This window comes from Coturnix japonica, chromosome 32, assembly GCF_054131305.1.
Source record: "Coturnix japonica strain WE chromosome 32, WE-NBRP24, whole genome shotgun sequence".
In the NCBI taxonomy this organism is placed as follows: Eukaryota; Metazoa; Chordata; class Aves; order Galliformes; family Phasianidae; genus Coturnix; species Coturnix japonica.
In genome coordinates this window covers 5,477,836-5,501,559 of record NC_140694.1, presented here as the reverse complement: position 1 = coordinate 5,501,559, position 23,724 = coordinate 5,477,836, and positions in this window count along the sequence as shown.

Sequence of the window (23,724 nt, the reverse complement as noted above, 5' to 3'; positions counted from 1 at the left end):
CGGTAGTACGTACCCTTGGTTTACTGCACATCTGGTGAACAGAAAGTTCTCCAGCCTCACTACGGAATAAAGAACTCCACCGTCATTCCCATGCTCCCTATGAAGCATACTGAGCTCCAACACTCACTCACTCAGTCCCTCACTCAATCTTCCCCCTGCTAATGTTCTTCCATCTAATTCCACCTCACATCACAACACAAGCTGTCACAGCCTGGTGTACAGTCTCATCAAAGGGAACGCTGCTTGTTTGCCATCAGAATTCATTCAAAAATGAAACAATTCAACAACCATCAACCACTACTTCTCATATTACCTACAGGCAACAATGCCTGAAGAACTGGAGTGTCAGATGGCATGCAAAACATTAGAAGTTGGCTCGTAGGAATGAAAGAATTTCATGAGAGAACGAAGCTAATGACACAAGGAGCGCCATAGACATCAAAGATAACCACTGGAAGAACCGATGGGATTAATAACTCTTTTGACAAATGAAATGGATGCGACAAAAGACAGAAATTACTAATCACAAAAGAACTTGACGTGCGTGAAAACAGAGGACACTCAAAGTCCATGACGTGTTAAATCGCCACTAAGATCATCACGTCCATCTATCAGAGACAAACATGAACTTTCATTGAATACTACACGCCATACATGTTTTGCATGTGTGTAAAGGCCAGGGAGACCTGTCAGATCTATGGGGCAGGAGCTACTGTGGGGCAGATGTGCATCAGATCTATGGGGTAGGAGATGCTGTGGGGATGATATGGGTCAGATCTATGGAGCAGGAGCAGCTGTGGAGATGATGAGGGTCAGAACTATGTGGTAGGAGATGATGTGGGACAATGTGGGTCAGATCTATGGGGCAGTTGCATCTGTGGGGCTAATTGGGGTAAGATCTATGGGGCAGGAGCTCTTGTGGGTCAGATCTACGGAGGAGGAGCTGCTTTGGGGCTGATGTTGGTCAGATCTATGGGGCAGGAGCTGCTGTGGAACACATGTGTGTCAGATTTATGGGGCAGGAGCTGTTGTGGTGCACATGTGGGTCAGTTCTATGGGGCAGGAGTTGCAGTGGGACAGATGTAGGTCAGATCTATGGGGCAGGAGCTGCTGTGGTGCTGATTGGCGTCAGGTCTATGGGGCAGGAGCTGCTCTGCGTCATATGTGGGTCAGATCTATGGGGCAGGAGCTGCTGTGGGGCAGATGTGCATCAGATCTATGGGGCAGGAGCTGCTGTGTGGCTGATGTGGTTCAGATCTATGGGGTAGAAGCTCATGTGGGGCTGATATGGGTCAGATCTATGGAGCAGGAGCAGCTTTGGTGCAGATGAGAGTCAGATCTATGGGGCAGTAGCTGCTGTGGGTCAGATCTATAGGGCAGGAGCAACTGTGGAGATGATGTGGGTCAGAACTATGTGGTAGGAGATGATGTGAGACAATGTGGGTCAGATCTATGTGGCAGGAGCTGCTGTGGAGCTGATGCGGCTCCGATCTATGGGGCAGCAGCTGCTGTAGGGCTGATTGTGGTCAGATCTATTGGGCAGGAGGTGCTCTGGGGCATATGTGTGTCAGATCTATGGGGCAGGAGCTGCTGTGGGGCACATGTGGGTCAGATATACGGGGCAGGAGTTGCTGTGGGGTAGATGTGGGTCAGATCTATGGGGCAGGTGCTGCTGTGGGGATGTTGTGGCTCAGATCTATGGGGCAGGAGCTGCTATGGGGCATATATGGATGAGATATATGGGGCAGGAGCTGCTACGGGGATGATTGCGCTAAGATGAATAGGGCAGGAGCTGCTGTGAGGCAGATGTGGGTCAGATTTATTGGGAAGGATCTGCTGTGGGGTAGAGGTGGGTCAGATCAATGGGGCAGAAGCTGCTGTGGGGCAGAGGTGGGTCTGATCTATTGGGCAGGAGCTGCTGTGGGGCTGATGTGGGTCAGATCTACGGAGCAGGAGCTGCTGTGGGGCACATGTGGTTCAGGTCTGTGGGGCAGGTGCTGCTGTGGGGAAGATGTGGGTCAGATCTATGGGGCAGGAGCTGCTATGGGGCACATATGTATCAGATCTATGGGGCAGGAGCTGCTTTGGGGCAGATGTAGGTCAGATCTATGGGTCAGGAACTGCTGTGGAGCTGATGTGGGTCAGATCTATGGGGCAGGAGCTGCTATGGGGCATATATGGATGAGATATATGGGGCAGGAGCTGCTACGGGGATGATTGCGCTAAGATCAATAGGGCAGGAGCTGCTGTGAGGCAGATGTGGGTCAGATTTATTGGGAAGGATCTGCTGTGGGGTAGAGGTGGGTCAGATCAATGGGGCAGAAGCTGCTGTGGGGCAGAGGTGGGTCTGATCTATTGGGCAGGAGCTGCTGTGGGGCTGATGTGGGTCAGATCTACGGAGCAGGAGCTGCTGTGGGGCACATGTGGTTCAGGTCTGTGGGGCAGGAATTGCTGTGTGGATAATGTGGCTCAGATCTATGGGGCAGGAGCTGCTATGGGGCAGATGTGGGTCAGATCTATGGGGCAGGAGCTGCAGTGGGGATGATTGCGGTAAGATCTATAGGGCAGGAGCTGCTGTGAGGCAGATGTGGGTCAGATCTATTGGGAAGGATCTGCTGTGGGGTAGAGGTGGGTCACATCAATGAGGCAGGAGCTGCTGTGGGCAGATGTGGGTCTGATCTATGGGGCAGAAGCTGCTGTGGGTCAGATCTATGGGGCAGGAGTTGCTGTGGGGCACATGTGGGTCGGATCTATGGGTCAGGAGCTGCTGTGGGGTAGATGTGGGTCAGATCTATGGTACAGAAGCAGCTTTGGGGATGATGTGGCTAAGATATATGGGGCAGGAGCTGCTATGGGGCAGATGTGGGTGAGATATATGGGGCAGGATCTGATCTGGGAATGATTGCGGTAAGATCTATAGGGCAGGAGCTGCTGTGGGGTAGAGGTGGGTCAGATCAATGGGGCAGGACATATGTGGGGCAGAGGGGGTTCTTATCTATTGGGCAGGAGCTGCTGTGGGGAACATGTGGGTCAGGTCTATAAGGCAGGTGCTGCTGTGGGGCTAATTGGGGTAAGATCTATGGGGCAGGAGCTGATGTGGGTCAGATATATGGGGCAGGAGCTGCTGCGGGGCTGATGTGGGTCAGATCTATGGGGTAGAAGCTACTATGGGGCACATGTGGGTAAGATCTATGGACCTGGAGCTGCTGTGGGGCAGATGTAGGTCAGATCAATGGGTCAGGAGCTGCTGTGGAGCTGATGTGGGTCAGATCTATGGGGCAGGATCTGCTGTGGGGCTGATTGGCATCAGATCTATTGGACAGGAGCTGCTGTGGTGCACATGTGGGTCAGATCGATGGGGCAGGAGCTGCTCTGCGGTATATGTGGGTCAGATCTATGGGGCAGGAGCTGCTGTGGGGCAGGTATGGTTCATATCTATGGGGCAGGAGATGTAGTGGGGCGGATGTGGATCAGATCTATGGGGCAGGAGCTGCTGTGGGGCTGATTTGGGTCAGATCTATGGGGCAGGAGCTGCTGTGGGTCAGATCTATGGGGCAGGAGCTGCTGTGGAGATGATGTGGGTCAGAACTATGTGGTAGGAGATGATGTGAGACAATGTGGGTAAGATCTATGGGGCAGGAACTGCTGTGTGGCTGCTAAGGGTCACATCTATGGGGCAGGAGCTGCTGTGGAGCTGATGTGGGTCAGATCTATGGGGCAGGAGCTGCTGTAGGGCTGATTGGGGTCAGATCTATGGGGCAGGAGATGATGTGGGGCACATTTGTGTCAGATCTATGGGGCAGAAGTTGCTGTGGGGAACATGTGGGTCAGATCGATGGGGCAGGAGCTGCTCTGCGGTATATGTGGGTCAGATCTATGGGGCAGGAGCTGCTGTGGGGCAGGTATGGTTCATATCTATGGGGCAGGAGATGTAGTGGGGCGGATGTGGATCAGATCTATGGGGCAGGAGCTGCTGTGGGGCTGATTTGGGTCAGATCTATGGGGCAGGAGCTGCTGTGGGTCAGATCTATGGGGCAGGAGCTGCTGTGGAGATGATGTGGGTCAGAACTATGTGGTAGGAGATGATGTGGGACAATGTGGGTAAGATCTATGGGGCAGGAACTGCTGTGTGGCTGCTAAGGGTCACATCTATGGGGCAGGAGCTGCTGTGGGGCACATGTGGTAAGATCTATGGGGCAGGAGCTGCTGTGGAGCTGATGTGGGTCAGATCTATGGGGCAGGAGCTGCTGTAGGGCTGATTGGGGTCAGATCTATGGGCAGGAGATGATGTGGGGCACATTTGTGTCAGATCTATGGGGCAGGAGTTGCTGTGGGGCAGATTTGGGTCAGGTATATGGGGCAGGAGCTGCTGTGGGGCTGATTGCGGTAAGTTCTATAGGGCAGGAGCTGCTGTGAGGCAGATGTGGGTCAGATCTATTGGGAAGGATCTGCTGTGGGGTAGAGGTGGGACTGATCTATTGGGCAGGAGCTGCTGTGGGGCAGAAGTGGGTCAGATTTAACGGGCAGGAGTAGCTGTTGGGGTGATGTGGGTCAGATCTATGGGGAGTAGCTGCTGTGGGGCAGATGTGGGTCAGATCTATGAGGCACGAGGTGCTGTGGGGCTGATGGGGGTCAGATCTATGGGGCAGGAGGTGCTGTGGGGCTGATGGGGGTAACTTCTATTGGGCAGGAGCTGCTCTGGGGCATATGTGGGTCAGATCTATGGGGCAGGAGCTGCTGTGGGGTAGATGTGGGTCATATCTTTGGGACAGGAGTTGCTGTGGGTCAGATCTATGTGGCAATAGCTGCTGTGGGACTGATATGGGTCAGATCTATGGGGCAGGAGCTGCTGTGGGGCAGATTTGGCTCAGGTATATGGGGCAGGAGCTGATGTTTGCCTGCTGAGGTTCAGATATATGAGGCAGGAGCTGCTATGGGGCACATATGTATCAGATATATGGGGTAGGAGCTGTTGTGGGGCACAAGGGGGTCAGATCTATGGGGCAGGAGATGCTCTGATGAAGATGTGGTTCAGATGTATGGGGCAGGAGATGCTGTGGGTCACATGTGCGTCAGATCTATGTGGCAGGAGCTGTGTGGGGCACATGTGGGTTAGATCTATGGGGCAGGAGCTGCTCTGGGGCATATGTGGGTCAGATCTATGTGGCAGGAGCTGCTGTGGGGCAGATCTATGGGGCAGGAGCTACTGTGGAGATGATGTGGATCAGAACTATATGGTAGGAGATGCGGTGGGATAATGTGGGCTAGATCTATGGGGCAGGAGCTGATGTTTGCCTGCTGGGGTTCAGATATATGAGGCAGGAGCTGCTGTGGGGCACATGTGGATCAGATCTATGGGGCAGGAGCTTCTATAGGGCTGATGTGGGCCAGATCTATGGGGCAGGATCTGCTGTCGGGTAGATATGGGTCAGATCTATGGGGGAGGAACTGCTGTGGGGGAGATGTGGATCTGATCTATTGGGCAAGAACTGCTGTGGGGCTGATGTGGGTCAGATCTATGAGGCAGGAACTGCTGTGGGGCACATGTGGATCAGACCTATGGGGCAGGAGCTTCTGTGGGGCTGATGTGGGTCAGATCTATGGGGCAGGAGCTTCTATGGGGCTGATGTGGGACATTTCTATGGGGCAGGAGATGCTGTGGGTCACATGTGCGTCAGATCTATGGGGCAGGAGCTGCTGTGGGGCAGATGTGGGTCAGATCAATAGGGCAGGAGCTGAAGTGGGGCAGATGTGGGTCAGATCTATGGGCAGTAGCTGCTGTGGGGCAGATGTGGGTCTGATCTATGGGGCAGGAGCTGCTCTGGATCACATGTGGGTCAGATATATGGGGCAGGAGCTGCTGTGGGGATGATTCGGGTCAGATCTATGGGGCAGGAGCTGCTATGGGGCAGATGTGGGTCTGATCTATGGGGCAGGAGTTGCTGTGGGGCTGATGTGGGTCAGTTCTATGGGGCAGGAGCTGCTGTGTGGCTGATTATTTGGGTCAGATCTATGGGGCAGGAGCTGCTGTGTGGCTGATGATTTGGGTCAGATCTATGGGGCAGTAGCTGCTGTGGGGCTGATGTTGGTAAGATCTATGGGGCAGGAGCTGCTGTGGGGCAGATATGGGTCATCTTGATGGGCCAGGAGCTGCTGTGGTGCAGATGTGGGTCAGATCTATGGGGCAGTAGCTGCTGTGGGGCAGTTGTGGGTCAGATCTATGGGGCTGGAGATGCTGTGGGTCAGATCTATGGGGCAGGTGATGCTGTGGGTCAGATCTATGGAACAGGATCTGCTGTGGGGCACATGTGGATCAGATCTATGGGGCAGGAGCTTCTATGGGGCTAATATGGGCCAGATCTATGGGGCAGGATCTGCTGTCGGGTAGATATGGATCTGATCTATTGGGCAGGAGATGCTGTGGGGCTGATGTGGGACATTTCTATGGGGCAGGAGATGCTGTGGGTCACATGTGCGTCAGATCTATGGGGCTGGAGCTGCTGTGGGGCAGATGTGGGTCAGATCTATGGGCAGTAGCTGCTGTGGGGCAGATGTGGGTCTGATCTATGGGGCAGGAGCTGCTCTGGATCACATGTTGGTCAGATATATGGGGCAGGAGCTGCTGTGGGGATGATTTGGGTCAGATCTATGGGGCAGGAGCTGCTATGGGGCAGATGTGGGTCAGATCTATGGGGCAGGAGTTGCTGTGGGGCTGATGTGGGTCAGTTCTATGGGGCAGGAGCTGCTGTGTGGCTGATGAGGGTCAGATCTATGGGGCAGGAGCTGCTGTGGGGTAGATATGGGTCATCTTGATGGGCCAGGAGCTGCTGTGGTGCAGATGTGGGTCAGATCTATGGGGCAGTAGCTGCTGTGGGGCAGATGTGGGTCAGATCTATGGGGCAGGTGATTCTGTGGGTCAGATCAATGGGGCAGGAGTTGCTGTGGGGCACATGTGGGTACGATGTATAGGGCAGGAGCTTCTGTGGGGCTGATGTAGGTCAGATCTATGGGGCAGGAGCTGCTGTGGGGCTAATGTGGGTCAGATATTAGGGGCAGGAGATGCTGTGGTTCAAATCTATGGGGCAGGAGATGCTGTGGAGATGATGTGGGTCAGATATTTGGGGCAGGAGATGCTGTGGTTCAGATCTATGGGGCAGAAGCTGCTCTGGGGCTGATGTGGGTAAGATCTATGGGGCAGGAGCTGCTGTGGGGCAGATGTGATTCAGATCTATGGGGCAGGAGCTGCTGTGGGGCTGACGTGGGTCAGATATATGGGGCAGTAGCTGATGTGGGGCAGATGTGGGTCCGAACAATGGGGCAGGAGCTACTGTGGAGATTATGTGGGTAAGATCTATGAGGCAGATGCTGCTGTCAGGCAAATATGAGTCAGATCTATGGGACAGGAGCTGCTGTGGGGCAGATCTATGGGACAGGAGCTGCTGTGTGGCTGATGTGGGTCAGATCTATGGGGCAGGTGCTGCTGTGTGTCAGATGTACGGGGAAGGAGTTGCTGTGGGACAGATCTATGGGACAGGAGAGTCTCTGGGGCTGATGTGGGTCACATCTATGGGGCAGGAGCTGCTGTGGGGTAGATGTGGGTCAGATCTATGGGGCAGGAGTCGCTTTGGGGCTTATGGGGGTTAGATCATTTCGGTAGGAGCTGCTGTGGGTCAGATATATGGGGCAGGAGATGCAGTGGGGCAGTAGTGGGTCAGATCTATTGAGAAGGATCTGCTGTGGGGTAGATGTGGGTCAGATATATGGGGCAGGAGCTGATGTGGGGTAGATGTGGGTCAGATATATGGGGCAGGAGCTGCTGTGGGGCAGATGTGGGTCTGATCTATGGGGCAGGAGATGTTGTGGGTCAGATCTATGGGGCAAAAGCTGCTCTGGGGCTGATTTGGGTCAGTTTTTTGGTAAAGGTGCTGCTTTGGGGCTGATGTGGGTCAGATCTATGGGGCAGGTGGTGCTGTTGGTCTCATTGGTGTAAGATCTATGGGGCAGGAGCTGCTGTGGGACTGATGTGGGTCAGATCTATTTGTCAGGAGCTTCTCTGTGGCACATGTGGGTCAGATCTATGGGGAGGGAGCAGCTGTGGGACTGATGGTGTTTAGATCAATTGAGCAGGAGCTGCTGTCGGTAAGAACTATGGGGCAGGAGCTGCTGTGAGGCAGAGGTGGGTCAGATCTATGGGGCACAGCTGCTGTGGGTCAGATCTATGGGGCAGGAGCTGCTGTGGGACACATGTGGTTCAGATTTATGGGTAGGTGCTGCTGTGGGGCTCATGTGGGTCAGATCTATGGGGCAGGAGCTGCTGTGTGGCTGATATGGTTCAGATCAATGGGGCAGGAGCTGGTGTGGGGCTGATGTGGGTCAGATCTATGGGGCAAGAGCTGGTGTGGGGCTGATTTGGGTCAGATCTATGGGGCAGGAGCTGGTGTGGGGCTGATTTGGGTCAGATCTATGGGGCAGGAGCTGCTGTGGGGCAGATCTATGGGACAGGCTCTGCTCTGGGGCACATCTGGGTAAGATCTATGGGGCAGCAGCTGCTGTGGGGTAGATGTAGGTCAGATCTATGGGGCAGGAGCTGCTGTGGGGCAGATGTAGGTCAGATCTATGGGGCAAGAGCTCTTGTGGGACTGATGAGGGTCAGACCTCTAAGGCTGGAGCTGATCTGGGTCAGATCTATGTGTCAGGAGCTGATGTGGGTCAGATCTATGGGGCAGAAGCGGTTGTGTTGCAGATGAGGGTCAGATCTATGTGGCAGTAGCTGCTGTGGGGCTGATGTGGGTCAGATCTGTAGGGCAGGAGCTGCTGTGGGGCAGATGTGGGTCTGATCTATGGGGCAGGAGCTGCTTTGTGTCAGATATATGGGGCAGGAGAAGCTGTGGGTCAGATCTATGGGCAGGAGCTGCTGTGGGGCACATGTGGTTCATATCTATTGGGAAGGAGCTGCTGTGGGGCAGATGTGGGTCATATCAATGGGGTAGCTGTTGCTGTGGGTTAGATCTATGGGGCAGAAGCTCCTTTCGGGCATATGTGAGTCAGATGTATAGCAATACCTGGCCCATAGATGTGACCCTCATCAGCCTCACAGCAGCTCCTGCCCCATAGATCTGACCAACATCAGCCCCACAGCAGCTCCTGCCCCATAGATCTGAACCACATCTGACAAACAGCAGCTCCTGCCCCATAGATCTGACTCACATATGCCCGACAGCAGCTTCTGCCCCATAGATCTAACCCACAGCATCTCCTTCCCCATTGGTATGACCCTCATCAGACCCACAGCTGCTCCAGCCCAATAGATATGACCCACATATACCCCTCAGCAGGTTATGCCCCATTGATCTGACCCACATGTGCCCCACAGAAACTCCTGCCCCATAGATCTGACCCACAGCAGCTCCTCCCCCATAGATCAGACCCACATCTGCCCCACAGCAACTCCTGCCCCATAGATCTGACCCACATGTGCACCACAGCAGCTCCTGCCCCATTGATCTGACCCACATGTGCCCCACAACAGCTCCTGCCCCATAGATCTGATACACATGTGCCCCATAGCAGCTCCTGCCCCATAGATCTAACCCACAGCAACCCCACAGCAGCTCCTGCCCCGTAGATCTGACCCACAGCAGCTCCTGCCTCAATAGATCATACCCCAATTAGCCCCACAGCAGAACCTGTCCCATAGACCTGACCCACATGTGCCCCACAGCTGCTCCTGCTCCATAGATCTGACCCTCATCAGCCCCACAGCAGCTCCTGCCCAATAGATCAGTCCCACCTCTACCCCACAGCAGATCCTTCCCAATAGATCTGACCCACATCTGCCTCACAGCAGCTCCTGCCCTATAGATCTTACCACAATCAGCCCCACAGCAGCTCCTGCCCCATAGATCTGACCCACATCTACCCCACAGCAACTCTGGCCCCATAGATCTGACCCACATGTGCCCCACAGCAGCTCCTGCCCCATAGATCTGACACACATATACCCCAGAGCTGGTCCTGCACAATAGATCTGACCAACATCTACCCCACAGCAGCTCCTGCCCCATAGATCTTACCAACATCAGCGCCATAGCATCTCCTGCCCCATAGATCTGACACACAGCAGCTCCTGCCCCATAGATCTGACCCACATCTGCACTACAGCAGCTCCTGCCCCATAGATCTCACTCACATGTGCCCCAGAGCAGATCCTGCCCGATAGATCTGACCCACAACTACCCCACAGCAGCTCCTGCCCCATAGATCTGACCCACATCTGCACTACAGCAGCTCCTGCCCCATACATCTGACTCACATATGCCCCACAGCTTCTCCTGCCCCATAGATCTGACCAACATCTACCCCACAGCAGCTCCTGCCCCATAGATCTCACTCACATGTGGCCCAGAGCAGATCCTGCCCCATAGATCAGACCCACAACTACCCCACAGCAGCTCCTGCCCCATAGATCTGACCCAAATCAGCCCCACACCAGCTCCTGCCCCATAGATCTGACCCACATCAGCCCCACACCAGCACCTGCCCCATTGATCTGACCCACACCAGCCCCACAGCAGCTCCTGCCCCATAGATATGACACACACCTGCCCCACAGCAGCTCCTTCCCGATAGATCTGACCCACATAAGCCCCACAGCAGCACCTGTTCCATAGATCTGACCCACATCAGCCCCACAGCAGCTCCTGCCCTAATAGATATGACCCACCTCAGCCCCTGCCTCAGAGATCTTACCCACATGTGCCCCTTAGCAGCTCCTGCCCCATAGATCTGACCCACAGCAGATCCTAACTCATAGATCTGACCCACATATGACCCACAGCAGATCCTGCCCCATAGATCTGACCCACAGCAGCTCCATAGCAGCACCTACCCCATAGATCTGACCCACATCTTCCCCACAGCAGCTCCTGCCACATAGATCTACCGACATGTGCCCCACAACAGCTCCTGCCCCAAAGATCTGATACCCATGTGCCCCACAACAGCTCCTGCCCAATAGATCTGACCCACATCTGCCCCACAGCAGCTCTTGTCTCATAGATCTTAACCACATCAGCACCACAGCAGCTCCTGACCCATAGATCTGTCCCACATGAGCCCCACAGCAGCTCCTGCCCCATAGATCTGATCGACGTGTGCCCCACAGCAGCTCCTGCCCCATTGATCTGACTCACTTGTGCCCCACAGCAGCTCCAGTCCCATAGATCTGCCCCACAGCCGCTCCTGTCCTATAAATCTGACGCACATCAGCCCCACAGCAGCTCCTGTCCTATAGATCTGATGCACATCAGCTCCACAGCAGCTCCTGTCCTATAGATCTGACGCACAGCCGCTCCTGCCCCGTAGATCTGACCCACATCTGCCCCACAGCAGCTCTTTCTCCATAGATCTGACCCATATCAGCCCCACATCAGCTCCTGTCCCATAGATCTGTCCCACAGCAGCTCCTGCCACATAGATCAGATTCATATCTCCCCATAGCAGCTCCTGCCCCATACATCTGACTCAAATATACCCGACAGCAGCTTCTGCCCCATAGATCTGCCCCACAGCATTTGCTGCTCCATTGATATGAGCCATATCTACCCCACAGCAATTCCTGGCCCATAGATGTGACCCTCATCAGCCTCACAGCAGCTCCTGCCCCATAGATCTGACCTACATAAGCCCCTCTGCAGCTCCTGCCCCAGAGATCTCACCCAAATCATCTCCACAGCAGCTCCTGCCCCATAGATCTGACATGCATGTGCCCCACAGCAGCTGCTGCTTCATAGATCTGACCCACATCTGCCCACAGGAGCTCCTGCCCTATAGATCTGATCCACATAAGCCCCACAGCAGCTCCTGTTCAATATGTCTCACCCACATCTGCCCCATTGCAGCTCCTGCCTCATAGATCTGAGCCACATCATCCCCACAGCAGCTCCTGCCCCATAGATATGACCCACAGCAGCCCCACAGCAGCATATGTCCCATAGATCTGACCCATATGTGCCCCACAGCAACTCCTGCCCCATAGATCTGACCCTCAGCAGCTCCTGCCCCATAGATCAGACCCACATCTGCCCCACAGCAACTCCTGCCTCATAGATCTGACCCACATGTGCCCCACAGCAGCTCCTGCCTTATAGATCTGACCCACATGTGCCCCACAGCAGCTCCTGCCCCTTAGATCTGTCCCACAGCAGCTCCTGCCTCATAGATCTGACCCTCATCATCCCCACAGCAGCTCCTGCCCCATTGATCTGACTCACATCTGTCCCACTGCAGCTCCTGCCCCTTAGATCTGACCCACATCTGCACTACAGCAGCTCCTGCCCCATACATCTGACTCACATATGCCCCACAGCTTCTCCTGCCCCATAGATCTGACCAACATCTACTCCACAGCAGCTCCTGCCCCATAGATCTCACTCACATGTGGCCCATAGCAGATCCTGCCCCATAGATCAGACCAACAACTACCCCACAGCAGCTCCTGCCCCATAGATCTGACCCAAATCAGCCCCACACCAGCTCCTGCCCCATAGATCTGACCCACATCAGCCCCACACCAGCACCTGCCCCATTGATCTGACCCACACCAGCCCCACAGCAGCTCCTGCCCCATAGATATGACACACAGCTGCCCCACAGCAGCTCCTGCCCCAAAGATCTGATACCCATGTGCCCCACAACAGCTCCTGCCCAATAGATCTGACCCACATCTGCCCCACAGCAGCTCTTGTCTCATAGATCTTAACCACATCAGCCCCACAGCAGCTCCTGACCCATAGATCTGTCCCACATGAGCCCCACAGCAGCTCCTGCCCCATAGATCTGATCGACGTGTGCCCCACAGCAGCTCCTGCCCCATTGATCTGACTCACTTGTGCCCCACAGCAGCTCCAGTCCCATAGATCTGCCCCACAGCCGCTCCTGCCCCATAGATCTGACCCACAGCAGCCCCACAGTAGCTCCTGTCCTATAGATCTGACGCACATCAGCCCCACAGCAGCTCCTGTCCTATAGATCTGACGCACATCAGCCCCACAGCAGCTCCTGTCCTATAGATCTGACGCACAGCCGCTCCTGCCCCGTAGATCTGACCCACATCTGCCCCACAGCAGCTCCTGCCCCAAAGATCTGATACCCATGTGCCCCACAACAGCTCCTGCCCAATAGATCTGACCCACATCTGCCCCACAGCAGCTCTTGTCTCATAGATCTTAACCACATCAACACCACAGCAGCTCCTGACCCATAGATCTGTCCCACATGAGCCCCACAGCAGCTCCTGCCCCATAGATCTGATCGACGTGTGCCCCACAGCAGCTCGTGCCCCATTGATCTGACTCACTTGTGCCCCACAGCAGCTCCAGTCCCATAGATCTGCCCCACAGCCGCTCCTGCCCCATAGATCTGACCCACAGCAGCCCCACAGCAGCTCCTGTCCTATAGATCTGACGCACATCAGCCCCACAGCAGCTCCTGTCCTATAGATCTGACGCACAGCCGCTCCTGCCCCGTCGATCTGACCCACATCTGCCCCACAGCAGCTCTTTCCCCATAGATCTGACCCATATCAGCCCCACATCAGCTCCTGTCCCATAGATCTGTCCCACAGCAGCTCCTGTCACATAGATCAGATTCATATCTCCCCATAGCAGCTCCTGCCCCATACATCTGACTCAAATATACCCGACAGCAGCTTCTGCCCCATAGATCTGCCCCACAGAATCTCCTGCTCCATTGATATGAGCCATATCTACCCCACAGCAATTCCTGGCCCATAGATGTGACCCTCATCAGCCTCACAGCAGCTCCTGCCCCATAGATCTGACCCACATAAGCCCCTCTGCAGCTCCTGCCCCAGAGATCTCACCCAAATCATCTCCACAGCAGCTCCTGCCCCATAGATCTGACATGCATGTGCCCCACAGCAGCTGCTGCTTCATAGATCTGACCCACATCTGCCCCACAGGAGCTCCTGCCCTATAGATCTGATCCACATAAGCCCCACAGCAGCTCCTGTTCAATATGTCTCACCCACATCTGCCCCATAGCAGCTCCTGCCTCATAGATCTGAGCCACATCATCCCCACAGCAGCTCCTGCCCCATAGATATGACCCACAGCAGCCCCACAGCAGCTTATGTCCCATAGATCTGACCCATATGTGCCCCACAGCAACTCCTGCCCCATAGATCTGACCCTCAGCAGCTCCTGCCCCATAGATCAGACCCACATCTGCCCCACAGCAACTCCTGCCCCATAGATCTGACCCACATGTGCCCCACAGCAGCTCCTGCCTTATAGATCTGACCCACATGTGCCCCACAGCAGCTCCTGCCCCTTAGATCTGTCCCACAGCAGCTCCTGCCTCATAGATCTGACCCTCATCATCCCCACAGCAGCTCCTGCCACATTGATCTGACTCACATCTGTCCCACTGCAGCTCCTGCCCCATAGATCTGACCCACATCTGCCCCATAGCAGCTCCTGCCCCATATATCTGACCCATATCAGATCCACAGCAACGCCTGCCCCATAGATCTCAACCACATGAGCCCCACAGCAGCTCCTGTCCCACAGATCTGACCCACATAGGCCCCACAGCAGCTCCTGCCCCATAGGTCTGACCCACATCAGCCACACAGCAGCTCCCGCCCCACAGATCTGACCAACACCTGCCCCACAGCAGCTCCTGCCCCATAGATCCGACCCACATCTGCCCCTTAGGAGCTCCAACCCCATAGATCTGACCGACAGCTGCTCCTGCCACATAGATCTCACCCTCATCTGCCCCAGAACAGCTCCCGCCCCATAGATCTGACCCACATCAGCCCCAAGGAAGCTCCTGCCCCATAGATCAGACCCACATCAGCCACACAGCAGCTCCCGCCCCATAGATCTGACCCACATCGGACCCACCACAGCTCTTGCCCCATAGATCAGACCCACATCTACCCCACAGCAGCTCCTGCCCCATATATCTTACCAACATCAGCGCCATAGCATCTCCTGCCCCATAGATCTGACACACATCACCCCCACAGCAGCTCCTGCCCCATAGATCTGACCCACGTCTTCCCCACAGCAGCTACTGCCCCATAGATCTAGCCCCCATCAGACCCACAGCAGCTCCAGTCCCGTAGATCTGACCCACATCATCCCCACAACAGCTCCTGCCCCATAGATCTGACCCACATCTGCCCCACAGCAGCTCCTGCCTCATAGATCTGACCTACACACTACATCCAGATCTCACTACAGCCTCCCTTCAGGAAGTTAGAGAGAGCAATGAGGTCTCCCCTGAGCCTCCTCTTCTCCCGGCTGAACAATCCCAGCTCCCTCAGCCTCAACTCATACGGCCTGTGCTCCAGACCCCTCACCAGCTTTGTTGCCCTCCTCTGAACGCGTTCCGGGGCCTCCATGTCTTCCTTGCACTGAGGGGCTCAAAACTGAACACAGCACTCGAGCTGCGGCCTCATCAGTGCTGAGAACAGGGGGACAATCACCTCTCTGCTCCTGCTGGCAACACTGTTTCTGATGCAGGCCAGGATGCCCTTGGCCTTCTTAATATACAGCAAAGGAATCTCCTGAAAAGGAAACCAGAATATCTGGCAACATGAAACAAAGTTCTGATTCATAAAAGACTGGCAGCAAGGCCTGAATCTCTTGTGTAATCTGCTCTTGATTTATCCCATTAGCACTAGGTGGAATGCAGAAGCTTCCTGAGACGTGATAATCAAAACCTAGTCCAATGCCTTTAAAAAAGCCTTTAAGAGATTACTCCTCAGTGGCTGTTTAAAATAAACTTAGGTAATACAAAATGTTGGAAAATTTTTGGACAGCTCCCCAGGGCCGGGCTTTGGAAGGCCGTATTGACGAGAGTCAATCAAGCTCCGGCTGCAGGCGTATGTGTGTGTGCCAGTTCTTCAACACAGTAGAAATCACAACTTGCTGCGTGATCAAAATTCTGCATGTGCTACTCCTGAACACCAATTACTTCCAACGGTGTTAAATTACCCCTTGATCTCAAAGCTGAACAAAACAACAAAATGCCACACCAATACTGAATACATAAAAACAAACAACTCCTTGGGCCTCAAGGGGAGGCTGATGCACAGGCCACGGCTGCCAGCGTGCAGCTGGGCTTCCCAGGGCAAACAGCAGCACACGGTGCATCAGAAGCTGAAAGAACCCTCAGGGAAGAGAGGCCAACTCAACGGGCTGAGCACGGGACACCCTTCTTCCTGCCGGGCTGCTTCCCCTCCTCTGGTTTCTTTCTGTCAGTCCTCAGAGAGCAAGGAGATGCTCACAGCCTGTCACCAGCACTTACGGGTTGGCTGAAAGGCCACAGGTTGGGAAGACCAACAAGGAAACGGGGGAAAACCTGCACCATGTCAAGGGAGAGACGTGAAGCCGACCGCTTCATCGCCCTGTGATTGCCAGCCCGAGCGAGGGACGTTCTGACCAGCTACTGAAAGAGGCAGCACCAGGTTTAGAAAGTTCGCTTCAATTTTATTGCGTACAAAAGGACTCGGCTTCTATTTATTACCCCGCCCACACCCCAAAATGAAGCCCCAGTGCCCAGGATTTCCGCTTAGCAATCAGTCACTCAGCCTCCAGTCAGACCCAAGGAGAAGCCAAACCCCAGGGCTACGTCACCTCCTCCCTCTCCAGTCCCAGCCAGCCCTATTTCAACCTAACCCTACACCAGGCCTGGACCTCAAGAGACACACCCTGAAGGAACGCAGCGTCTCCAGCTCTTGCCGTACACCAAGTCCTGCACAGGTGAAGCCCTCTTTGCTTCTATCGCAGCACAAGTCCTTCCTGTCCAGTTCACTTCCATCATCTCCACCGTCCATGACGGAAAGCACAGCTGTGCCGGTAAACTGGACTGTTCAGTCAGCAGGTTTTGGTGCCACCTCCGAGGAAGCGCTGCAGGTGGTTCTGCTGTCCTTTGTAGCTTCTTGCTCAGGCCATCATCGTTGCTTTCTGCTTTCCTTCTCGGCTTTCTTCCTCAGCTGAGCAGCGCTTGCCTTGCCTCAGCTTTCTTCACTCTCTCCCAAGTCTCAGTCCCCAGACTCTCCGAGTCCTACAAGAATCAATTCGGAAACGCTCAGGGAACCTTCTCAGCTAACAACTGGTTGGCGGCTCGCTTTGGGAGCTCAAGTCACCCTGCTGGGCACGTTGGGCTGCCAGAACTGGGAACCGCCTTCCTGACAGTCGGGCACACAAGAAACTCCACCCCTGTCTCGTTCCCCAAATCCCACACAAACCAGAGCCTAAAGCCCTTTCCTGCAAGGCGGTCCCTGCACGGGCGGGAGGACCCTGTGCCTGGCAGCTCATAGGGAGCAGCAGTAGCCACAGGATAAGACTGAGCTGGCACCTCCAGGCTGCTGGCAACAGTTACAGATGGTTCCCTCCCACCCAGTTGCCCGTGCCTTTCTCCTATCCCATGAGAGCACCACTTACTGCCTTTGGGAACTTGGAAACTGGCAGCATGATGGCCAGCACAGAGAAGCTGCAAAACGGCTCCGTAGAAGAGTCTGTGGCGCAGCATGTTCTTCATTAGCATGGGCTCAGGGATCTCAGGTGGCCAGAAATGCAGTTCAGCAGCCATAGCACAGACAGCCTGCTGCTCTACTGCTCTCTTATGGAGGCTGCCTGCTGTGAGGGGGGAAAAAGAGGCATCATTACTCTCAGGCACTGTGATGGAGTTACTTCCTGCTAGAAACATTTCCAGGCTGACTTAGAGAAGTGCTCTGAAGCTTGGTCACCTTGGGCTACCGACCCAAGAACAAAGAGGGACAACAAACTTGCATTTCAATTGCCCTTTAGCGCCTGCCTCGGAGAAGAGCCCTCAGCCTTCAGTATTGCTGCACTTACAGGTGAGGGGAAGAGAAGCAAGAGGACGGGTGGGTGTCAAAGAAGGGAAAATTTACCAGGCAAGAATAAACCTATCCCTGAGCTCCATCACACACATGTGAATACTGCCTTACTAATATGAACAATACCTTCATTCACACAGCTAAATTTACTCACATTCACGTACCTGGTTGTGGACATGTTCGAGGCCTCGCTGCTGCTGTGCTGTTCAACGCCGGCCACAGCAATAAAGCGCGCAGAAAGCCCATCTGTTGCAGACAGAGGAGTGAGCCGTGCTTAACCAACACTGCTTCAGCGCACGCTTACAGTAAGGCACACCTACCTTGCGCTGGCCATGCAGGAAGCTCGTGACGCAGCTCCAGACGGCTCTCCTGAGGCCCAGCTTCATTTCACGGCCACTCACGCTCTGCTGCTGGACATTCTGCAACGGAAAAGCCACCGGATGCAAATCCCATCCCTCGCAGATGGCATCAGACCTCCGCTCTCATGGCAGTCGCACTCACGGCTCCGGGGGAGAAAGCAGACGTGTGCTTACCGAGCGAGCGCTGTTTGCTGCCAGCTGCTGGTAGGAACCCACGCCTAACCCTACAGTACCAACAGTAACCTATGCCTAACTCTACTATGGGAACAACAATCTACTCCTAACACTAAAGAATGAAGAGGAACAAACTCCTAACAGGAAAACACCAACTACTAACACCAAACCTACTCCTAACCTACTCCTAACACTAAAAAATGAACAATAAGCAATGCCTAACTCAAAAACACAAACAATAACCTATGCCTAACTCAAAAACACTAACAACAACCTACACCTAACTCTAAAACTAAACTAAACCCAAAAACCAACTATAGAAACAGGGACTGGAACAAACAGGGTAAAGATGGGACTGGGGGCCCACAGAATGTGGCTGCAGAATAGGCCCAAAGGAGGAACAGATGTTACAAAAATGCCACCCAGCTAATGCAGGGGGCGGGGGCCGTGCAGCGGGTAAGGAGCTCAGCGCCTGGACCAGCCACGGTGGAGCTGTGACCATGCCAGCGCGGGGCCTGGCACGGTGGTGTGGTGCCAGGCCAGCTATGCCGCAAGCGGATCCACCTCCATGGGCTCCTCTGCAGGTGGATCCACCTCCATTCGCTCATCTGGAGGTGGATCCACCTCCATAGGCTCCACATGGCTGGTGGTCACGGGGCTGGTCCAGGCATGATGGAATATGGCTCTCTTACCCCTCCTCTGCCTGGTGGTCATGGTGGGCCCCCTCCTCCTTCTCACTCCTAGGGCCCCCAGCTCCATCCTCCCGCCTGAAACAGGGAAAACTTCTACCCTAGCCCTCTTAGCTGCCGACATGGCTGCTAACTGCCACAGCTGTCAGAGGCGAGTGCGTTGCGCGCGGCAGCGGTGACCAAGGTGACGTGGAGAGGGTTCTAAAATGGCGGCCGCACTGCTGGCACTGGTGTTCCACATAGGATGAGGAGGGGGCTGGTAATAGCAGGACAAGGGGAAACTGATTGAAGTTGAAAGAGGGAAGATTTAGGTTGGATGTTAGGGGGAAAGTTGTTTACTAGCAGAGTGGTTAGGCCCTGGAACGGGCTGCCCAGGGATGTTGTGGATGTCCCGTCCTTGGGGGTGTTCAGGGCCAGGTTGGACAGGGCCCTGGGCAACCTGATCTAGTAAAGGTGTATGTTTGGTGGCCCTGCCAGGCAGGGGGGTTTGTTCTTCATGATCCATGAGGTCCCTTCCAACCTGGGTCATTCTGTGACTCTGTGATACTGGTGTGTGGCTGCTTGTCCCAGCGCGCTGACCTTTTGTCTTCAGGTTCACCAACAAGACTGTAACTGATTTATGGAAGAGGCAAGTGATGGGTGCTACTGAGTGACAATCAACATCACTTTGTGGACATTTGAAAGCACCTTCCTCCAGAGCTGTTCACCTCCAGAAGAGGGTGCTCAGAAGTGTTTACTGGCAGAAGATCTGGCAGCTGCCCCCCCCCCCAACAGGCCCCAGCCCGGCCTGAGCCACGTGACAGTGACAGGAAGTGCTTCCTGCAGGCGGCGGAGAGCACTTCCGGGCCATGGCGGCCATGAGCGGGGCCGGGAGGAGCGGGCTCTGTGCTGCGAACGGGGTCGGGCCTCGGTGCGGGGGCACGGAGGGGCTGTCGGTGGAGGAGCTCGCGGCGCTGCCGGCACCCAGAGGCGGCTCCCGGGCGGCTCCACGGTCTCGCTGTGCTGCGGAGTCACCCGGCCGGCCCCAAAAGCCTGGAGGCAGAGCCTGAGCCGGCCCCAGCCCGGATCGTGTGGTGCGGCTCTGGTTGTGCTGGGCTGTGCGGCACCAAGAGGAAGACGTCCGTTCGTTTGCCGGCCGCTCGTTGGCTGTAAGATCCGGGTGGCGCCGAGGCCCGGTTAAGAAACGGCGTGGATGAAGGTTTGTACGGATGGAGTGGGTCTGGATTGCAGTGAGCGGGACGAGTCCGGGCTGCGGTTTGGCGTGGTTGTGTTGGTTGCTTTGAAGGGCTGCCGTCATAGGGCGGAGGGAGGGAGAGGGAGAGGGAGGGATGAACAGGGAAGCAGAAAACAGATGCTCTGCTGGAATTCAGAATAAATGGGGGCTAAAAGGGGGATAGTTAAAGGTAGTTTACAGAAAATGATTTAGTTAGAATAACAAGGAATGGAGACAGTGGGTCTGGAAGAGCAGGAAGGATGAAGATTAAGGAGTGAGAACTCCCTGAGACACCTGGTGAGAAGGGGATTAGGTGTTGCAACTCCTCTTTTGATATTTGCATCTCCCTGACAAGATGGGCGATAACAAGAGGGGGTCTGCATGATAAAGAATGTGTATTAGAATTAAGGGATGCATGTTAGAATTACGGGAAATCATTGACTATGCATGAGGTGTACCTATATCTGTATCACGGTTTTACAAGTTGGTGTGCAAGTTTGGAGGAGCTATCCCCCTTGCACCCAGCGCTGGAATAAAACATACCTGCTTTATAACCCATCTCTGGATTATAGAGTTTGATTCCGCAAGTCAGGGAGCTTTGAACAGTGCGGGCAGTCAGGAGCACGTCGCGTTTCTGCCTGCTGTGTTGGCGCTGCCGTAAGTCTTTGGGTCCCCAGGGAGGCTCTCCCTGGGGGTGTCCCGATTGGAAGGCAGGATTCAATCCCGCCGCAGCCCGTCCATGGCAGGCAGACGCTTCTCTCCTCTGCTCATGGGACTCAGCAGTGCCAGGGGTTTCACAGCGCGTGTTGCAGTGGCTGGCAGCCTCCGTGTGTTTTTCTGTTGCAAACAGGATCCCATGGTGGAGCCGAACTAGAAGCAGACGTTGGTGTCTTGTGGCAGGAGCAAGGGCAGTGGAAGCGCTGTCCAATGCCGGGCGGTGGTGACTGCCATGAGAGCAGGGGTCTGATACCATCTGTGAGGGATGGGATTTGCATCCGGTGGCTTTTCCGTTGCAGAATGTCCAGCAGCAGAGCGTGAGTGGCCGTGAAATGAAGCTGGGCCTCAGGAGAGCCGTCTGGAGCTGCGTCACGAGCACCTTGTGTGTGTGCTGGCCATCATGCTGCCAGTTTCCAAGTTCCCAGAGGCAGTAAGTGGTGCTCTCATGGGCTGAGAGAAAGGCACGGGCAACTGGCTGGGAGGGAACTGTCAAATACAAGATACGAAATACTAAAGTATTGATGCTACAGATAAAGCTCAGTTTGCATTTTTGTTAGAGTCTGTGACAACAAATACAGTGTCCCTGAAGAAATGGCTTTTTTGGCCATTAAAAGACAAAATGCAATCTTTTGATTTGCACAAAGCAGTAAAAACAACACTGGAGCGATTTTCTTTATCCTTTGACAGAGTCTCTGGGTCTTTAATGTCCCTTCCCACCCAAACCATTCCACAATAATATATTTCCACAATGTAAATGTGAAAATATCTGCCATGGTCTCCTGCTGCTCTAGATGACTGGGAATCCTCAGCGTCCATAACAAGCCCAGGGGGAGCCTGGTCCTTGCGGTGGAACAGATCTACCCAGTGGGACACGCTCCCAGTAATTCTTCCCCAGCAGCCTGGCACTCACCCACTAAGGGGTGCCACAAGCACCCACTCTATGCAGCCCTGCTGCACAGGAGGAGCAGCCCGTGGGGAGGCCCAGCCAGCAGCCTGGGGATGTGAGGTCACTATGCCCTGCCACATTGCTGCCTTGTGCCACAAGATCACAATGCCCAGCTGCGTGCTCTAGGTGTTCTGTGCCCCAATAGCAGCACTCGTTGTGGCTGTAGCAGTGGTGGTAGCAGCATGGCACGAGTACTGGGGGCCACGGCCCCCACCTGCCTTGCCGTCCTCCTACTGATAGCCATGTGTTGTCAGGAGACTTGTGCTGCTCCAGGGCGAGCAGCAGGAGCAGGTGGGTGGGCAGAGATGGGGTAAAAAATAAGCGGAAATGAGAGTGAGAAGCCCAGGTTCTGGTTCCAGTGGCTCTGTGCCTTATAGCCCTAAGGCTGCCTTCGATGGGGGCGGGGGGGTATTGGAAAAGGGGGACAGGCAGCACCACAGGAGCTGGGCAAGGGCATGAGGAAGCCCTGTGCTCCCACGGCTCTGCCGCTGGCTGGGTGGAGCATGCTCTTCATCCTGGGGGTGTCCCAGGGGAGAACGTGGAAGGTGTGTGCTGGGAAAAGCATGAGCATTTCTGCTCCAGCTGCCTGATGCTCCCCATAGAAAAATCCTGGTTCCCAACAGAGACCCCCAGCTGTAGCCCAGTGTGTTTCAGGCACCTTTTCTTTGTATGCTCTTCCACGCGGTCCCGGAGGGGTGCTGCATGTGGCCAGGAGGGAGCATTTGTAAAGCTGCCGAGTGCTAGGCTCCAGGTCACCCTGGCCCCTCTATAGCTTTGGCGATCAAGGCCTGAGTCTCCCATCCTGTTACCTGTCCCCTTCCCTGGCCCCTTCCCTGTCACTAAGGGAGAGGAAGATCACAGCATGCAATGGGAACATCCCTCTTCTGTTCTTTCTTCTAGATGATGACATTGGTACTCCTTCCTCAGATGACTGGAAGGAGACTGCTTTTGTGCCTCAGGGGAAACTCCGAGGTAAGTTGTGAGTGTCTGTTTCCTTGGAAGTCGAAAAATTAGTGCTATAATAGCTTATTTGGGTACGTAAGGCTCTCCAAAGGTCTTTCAAGTCTCTTTGTGCTTTGAAGGTCGTACACAGATCAGTCATTAGTATTTCTTTACTTGGAGAATTGTCACATTTCAGTGGGAAGGCGGCCCTTGCCAGTCTTTGCTCCTATTCCTTTGCTGTTTGGGCCATGTCATTCCCTGACCTGCAGCCAGTCCTCACAGGTCACTGCAGGAAAAAAAACAAGGCAGACCCCAGTGCACAGCGGAAGCTCTCCTCACCTGTGTCTGATCACTCTTGTGCCTGCAGGCCCCTTTGGTGCATTTCGAAAGCAAAGTCGCGTCCCTGAGCCTGGGGTGGATGCCAGACGTAAGTCACCAGTCTTCATCTCATGATCTTTGCTCATATTTGGTTGTGGAAGTTCAGGAGGGGTTCATCTTTTCACTGCCTGGTGATTTCTTCTCCATGAGAAGCTTGGGTAGTCACTGTTTCTTGGGTGCTGCATGCTCCCAGCATCCCGTTGACTTTGTCTCCATACATCAGAGATCTCCCCACTAAAAAAACCTTGAGGGGCCAAATGTTCTTCTATGCCTTCTCTGAAGATTGTTTTACATGGCCTGGAGAGAGTATCTGGAAAGCTGCTGAGTGCCAGCCAACTGCCCACCTGGCTTCTCTGCAGCTTTGCAACTTTTGACCCAGGTCTGAGTGCCATGTCATCACCTGAGCCCCT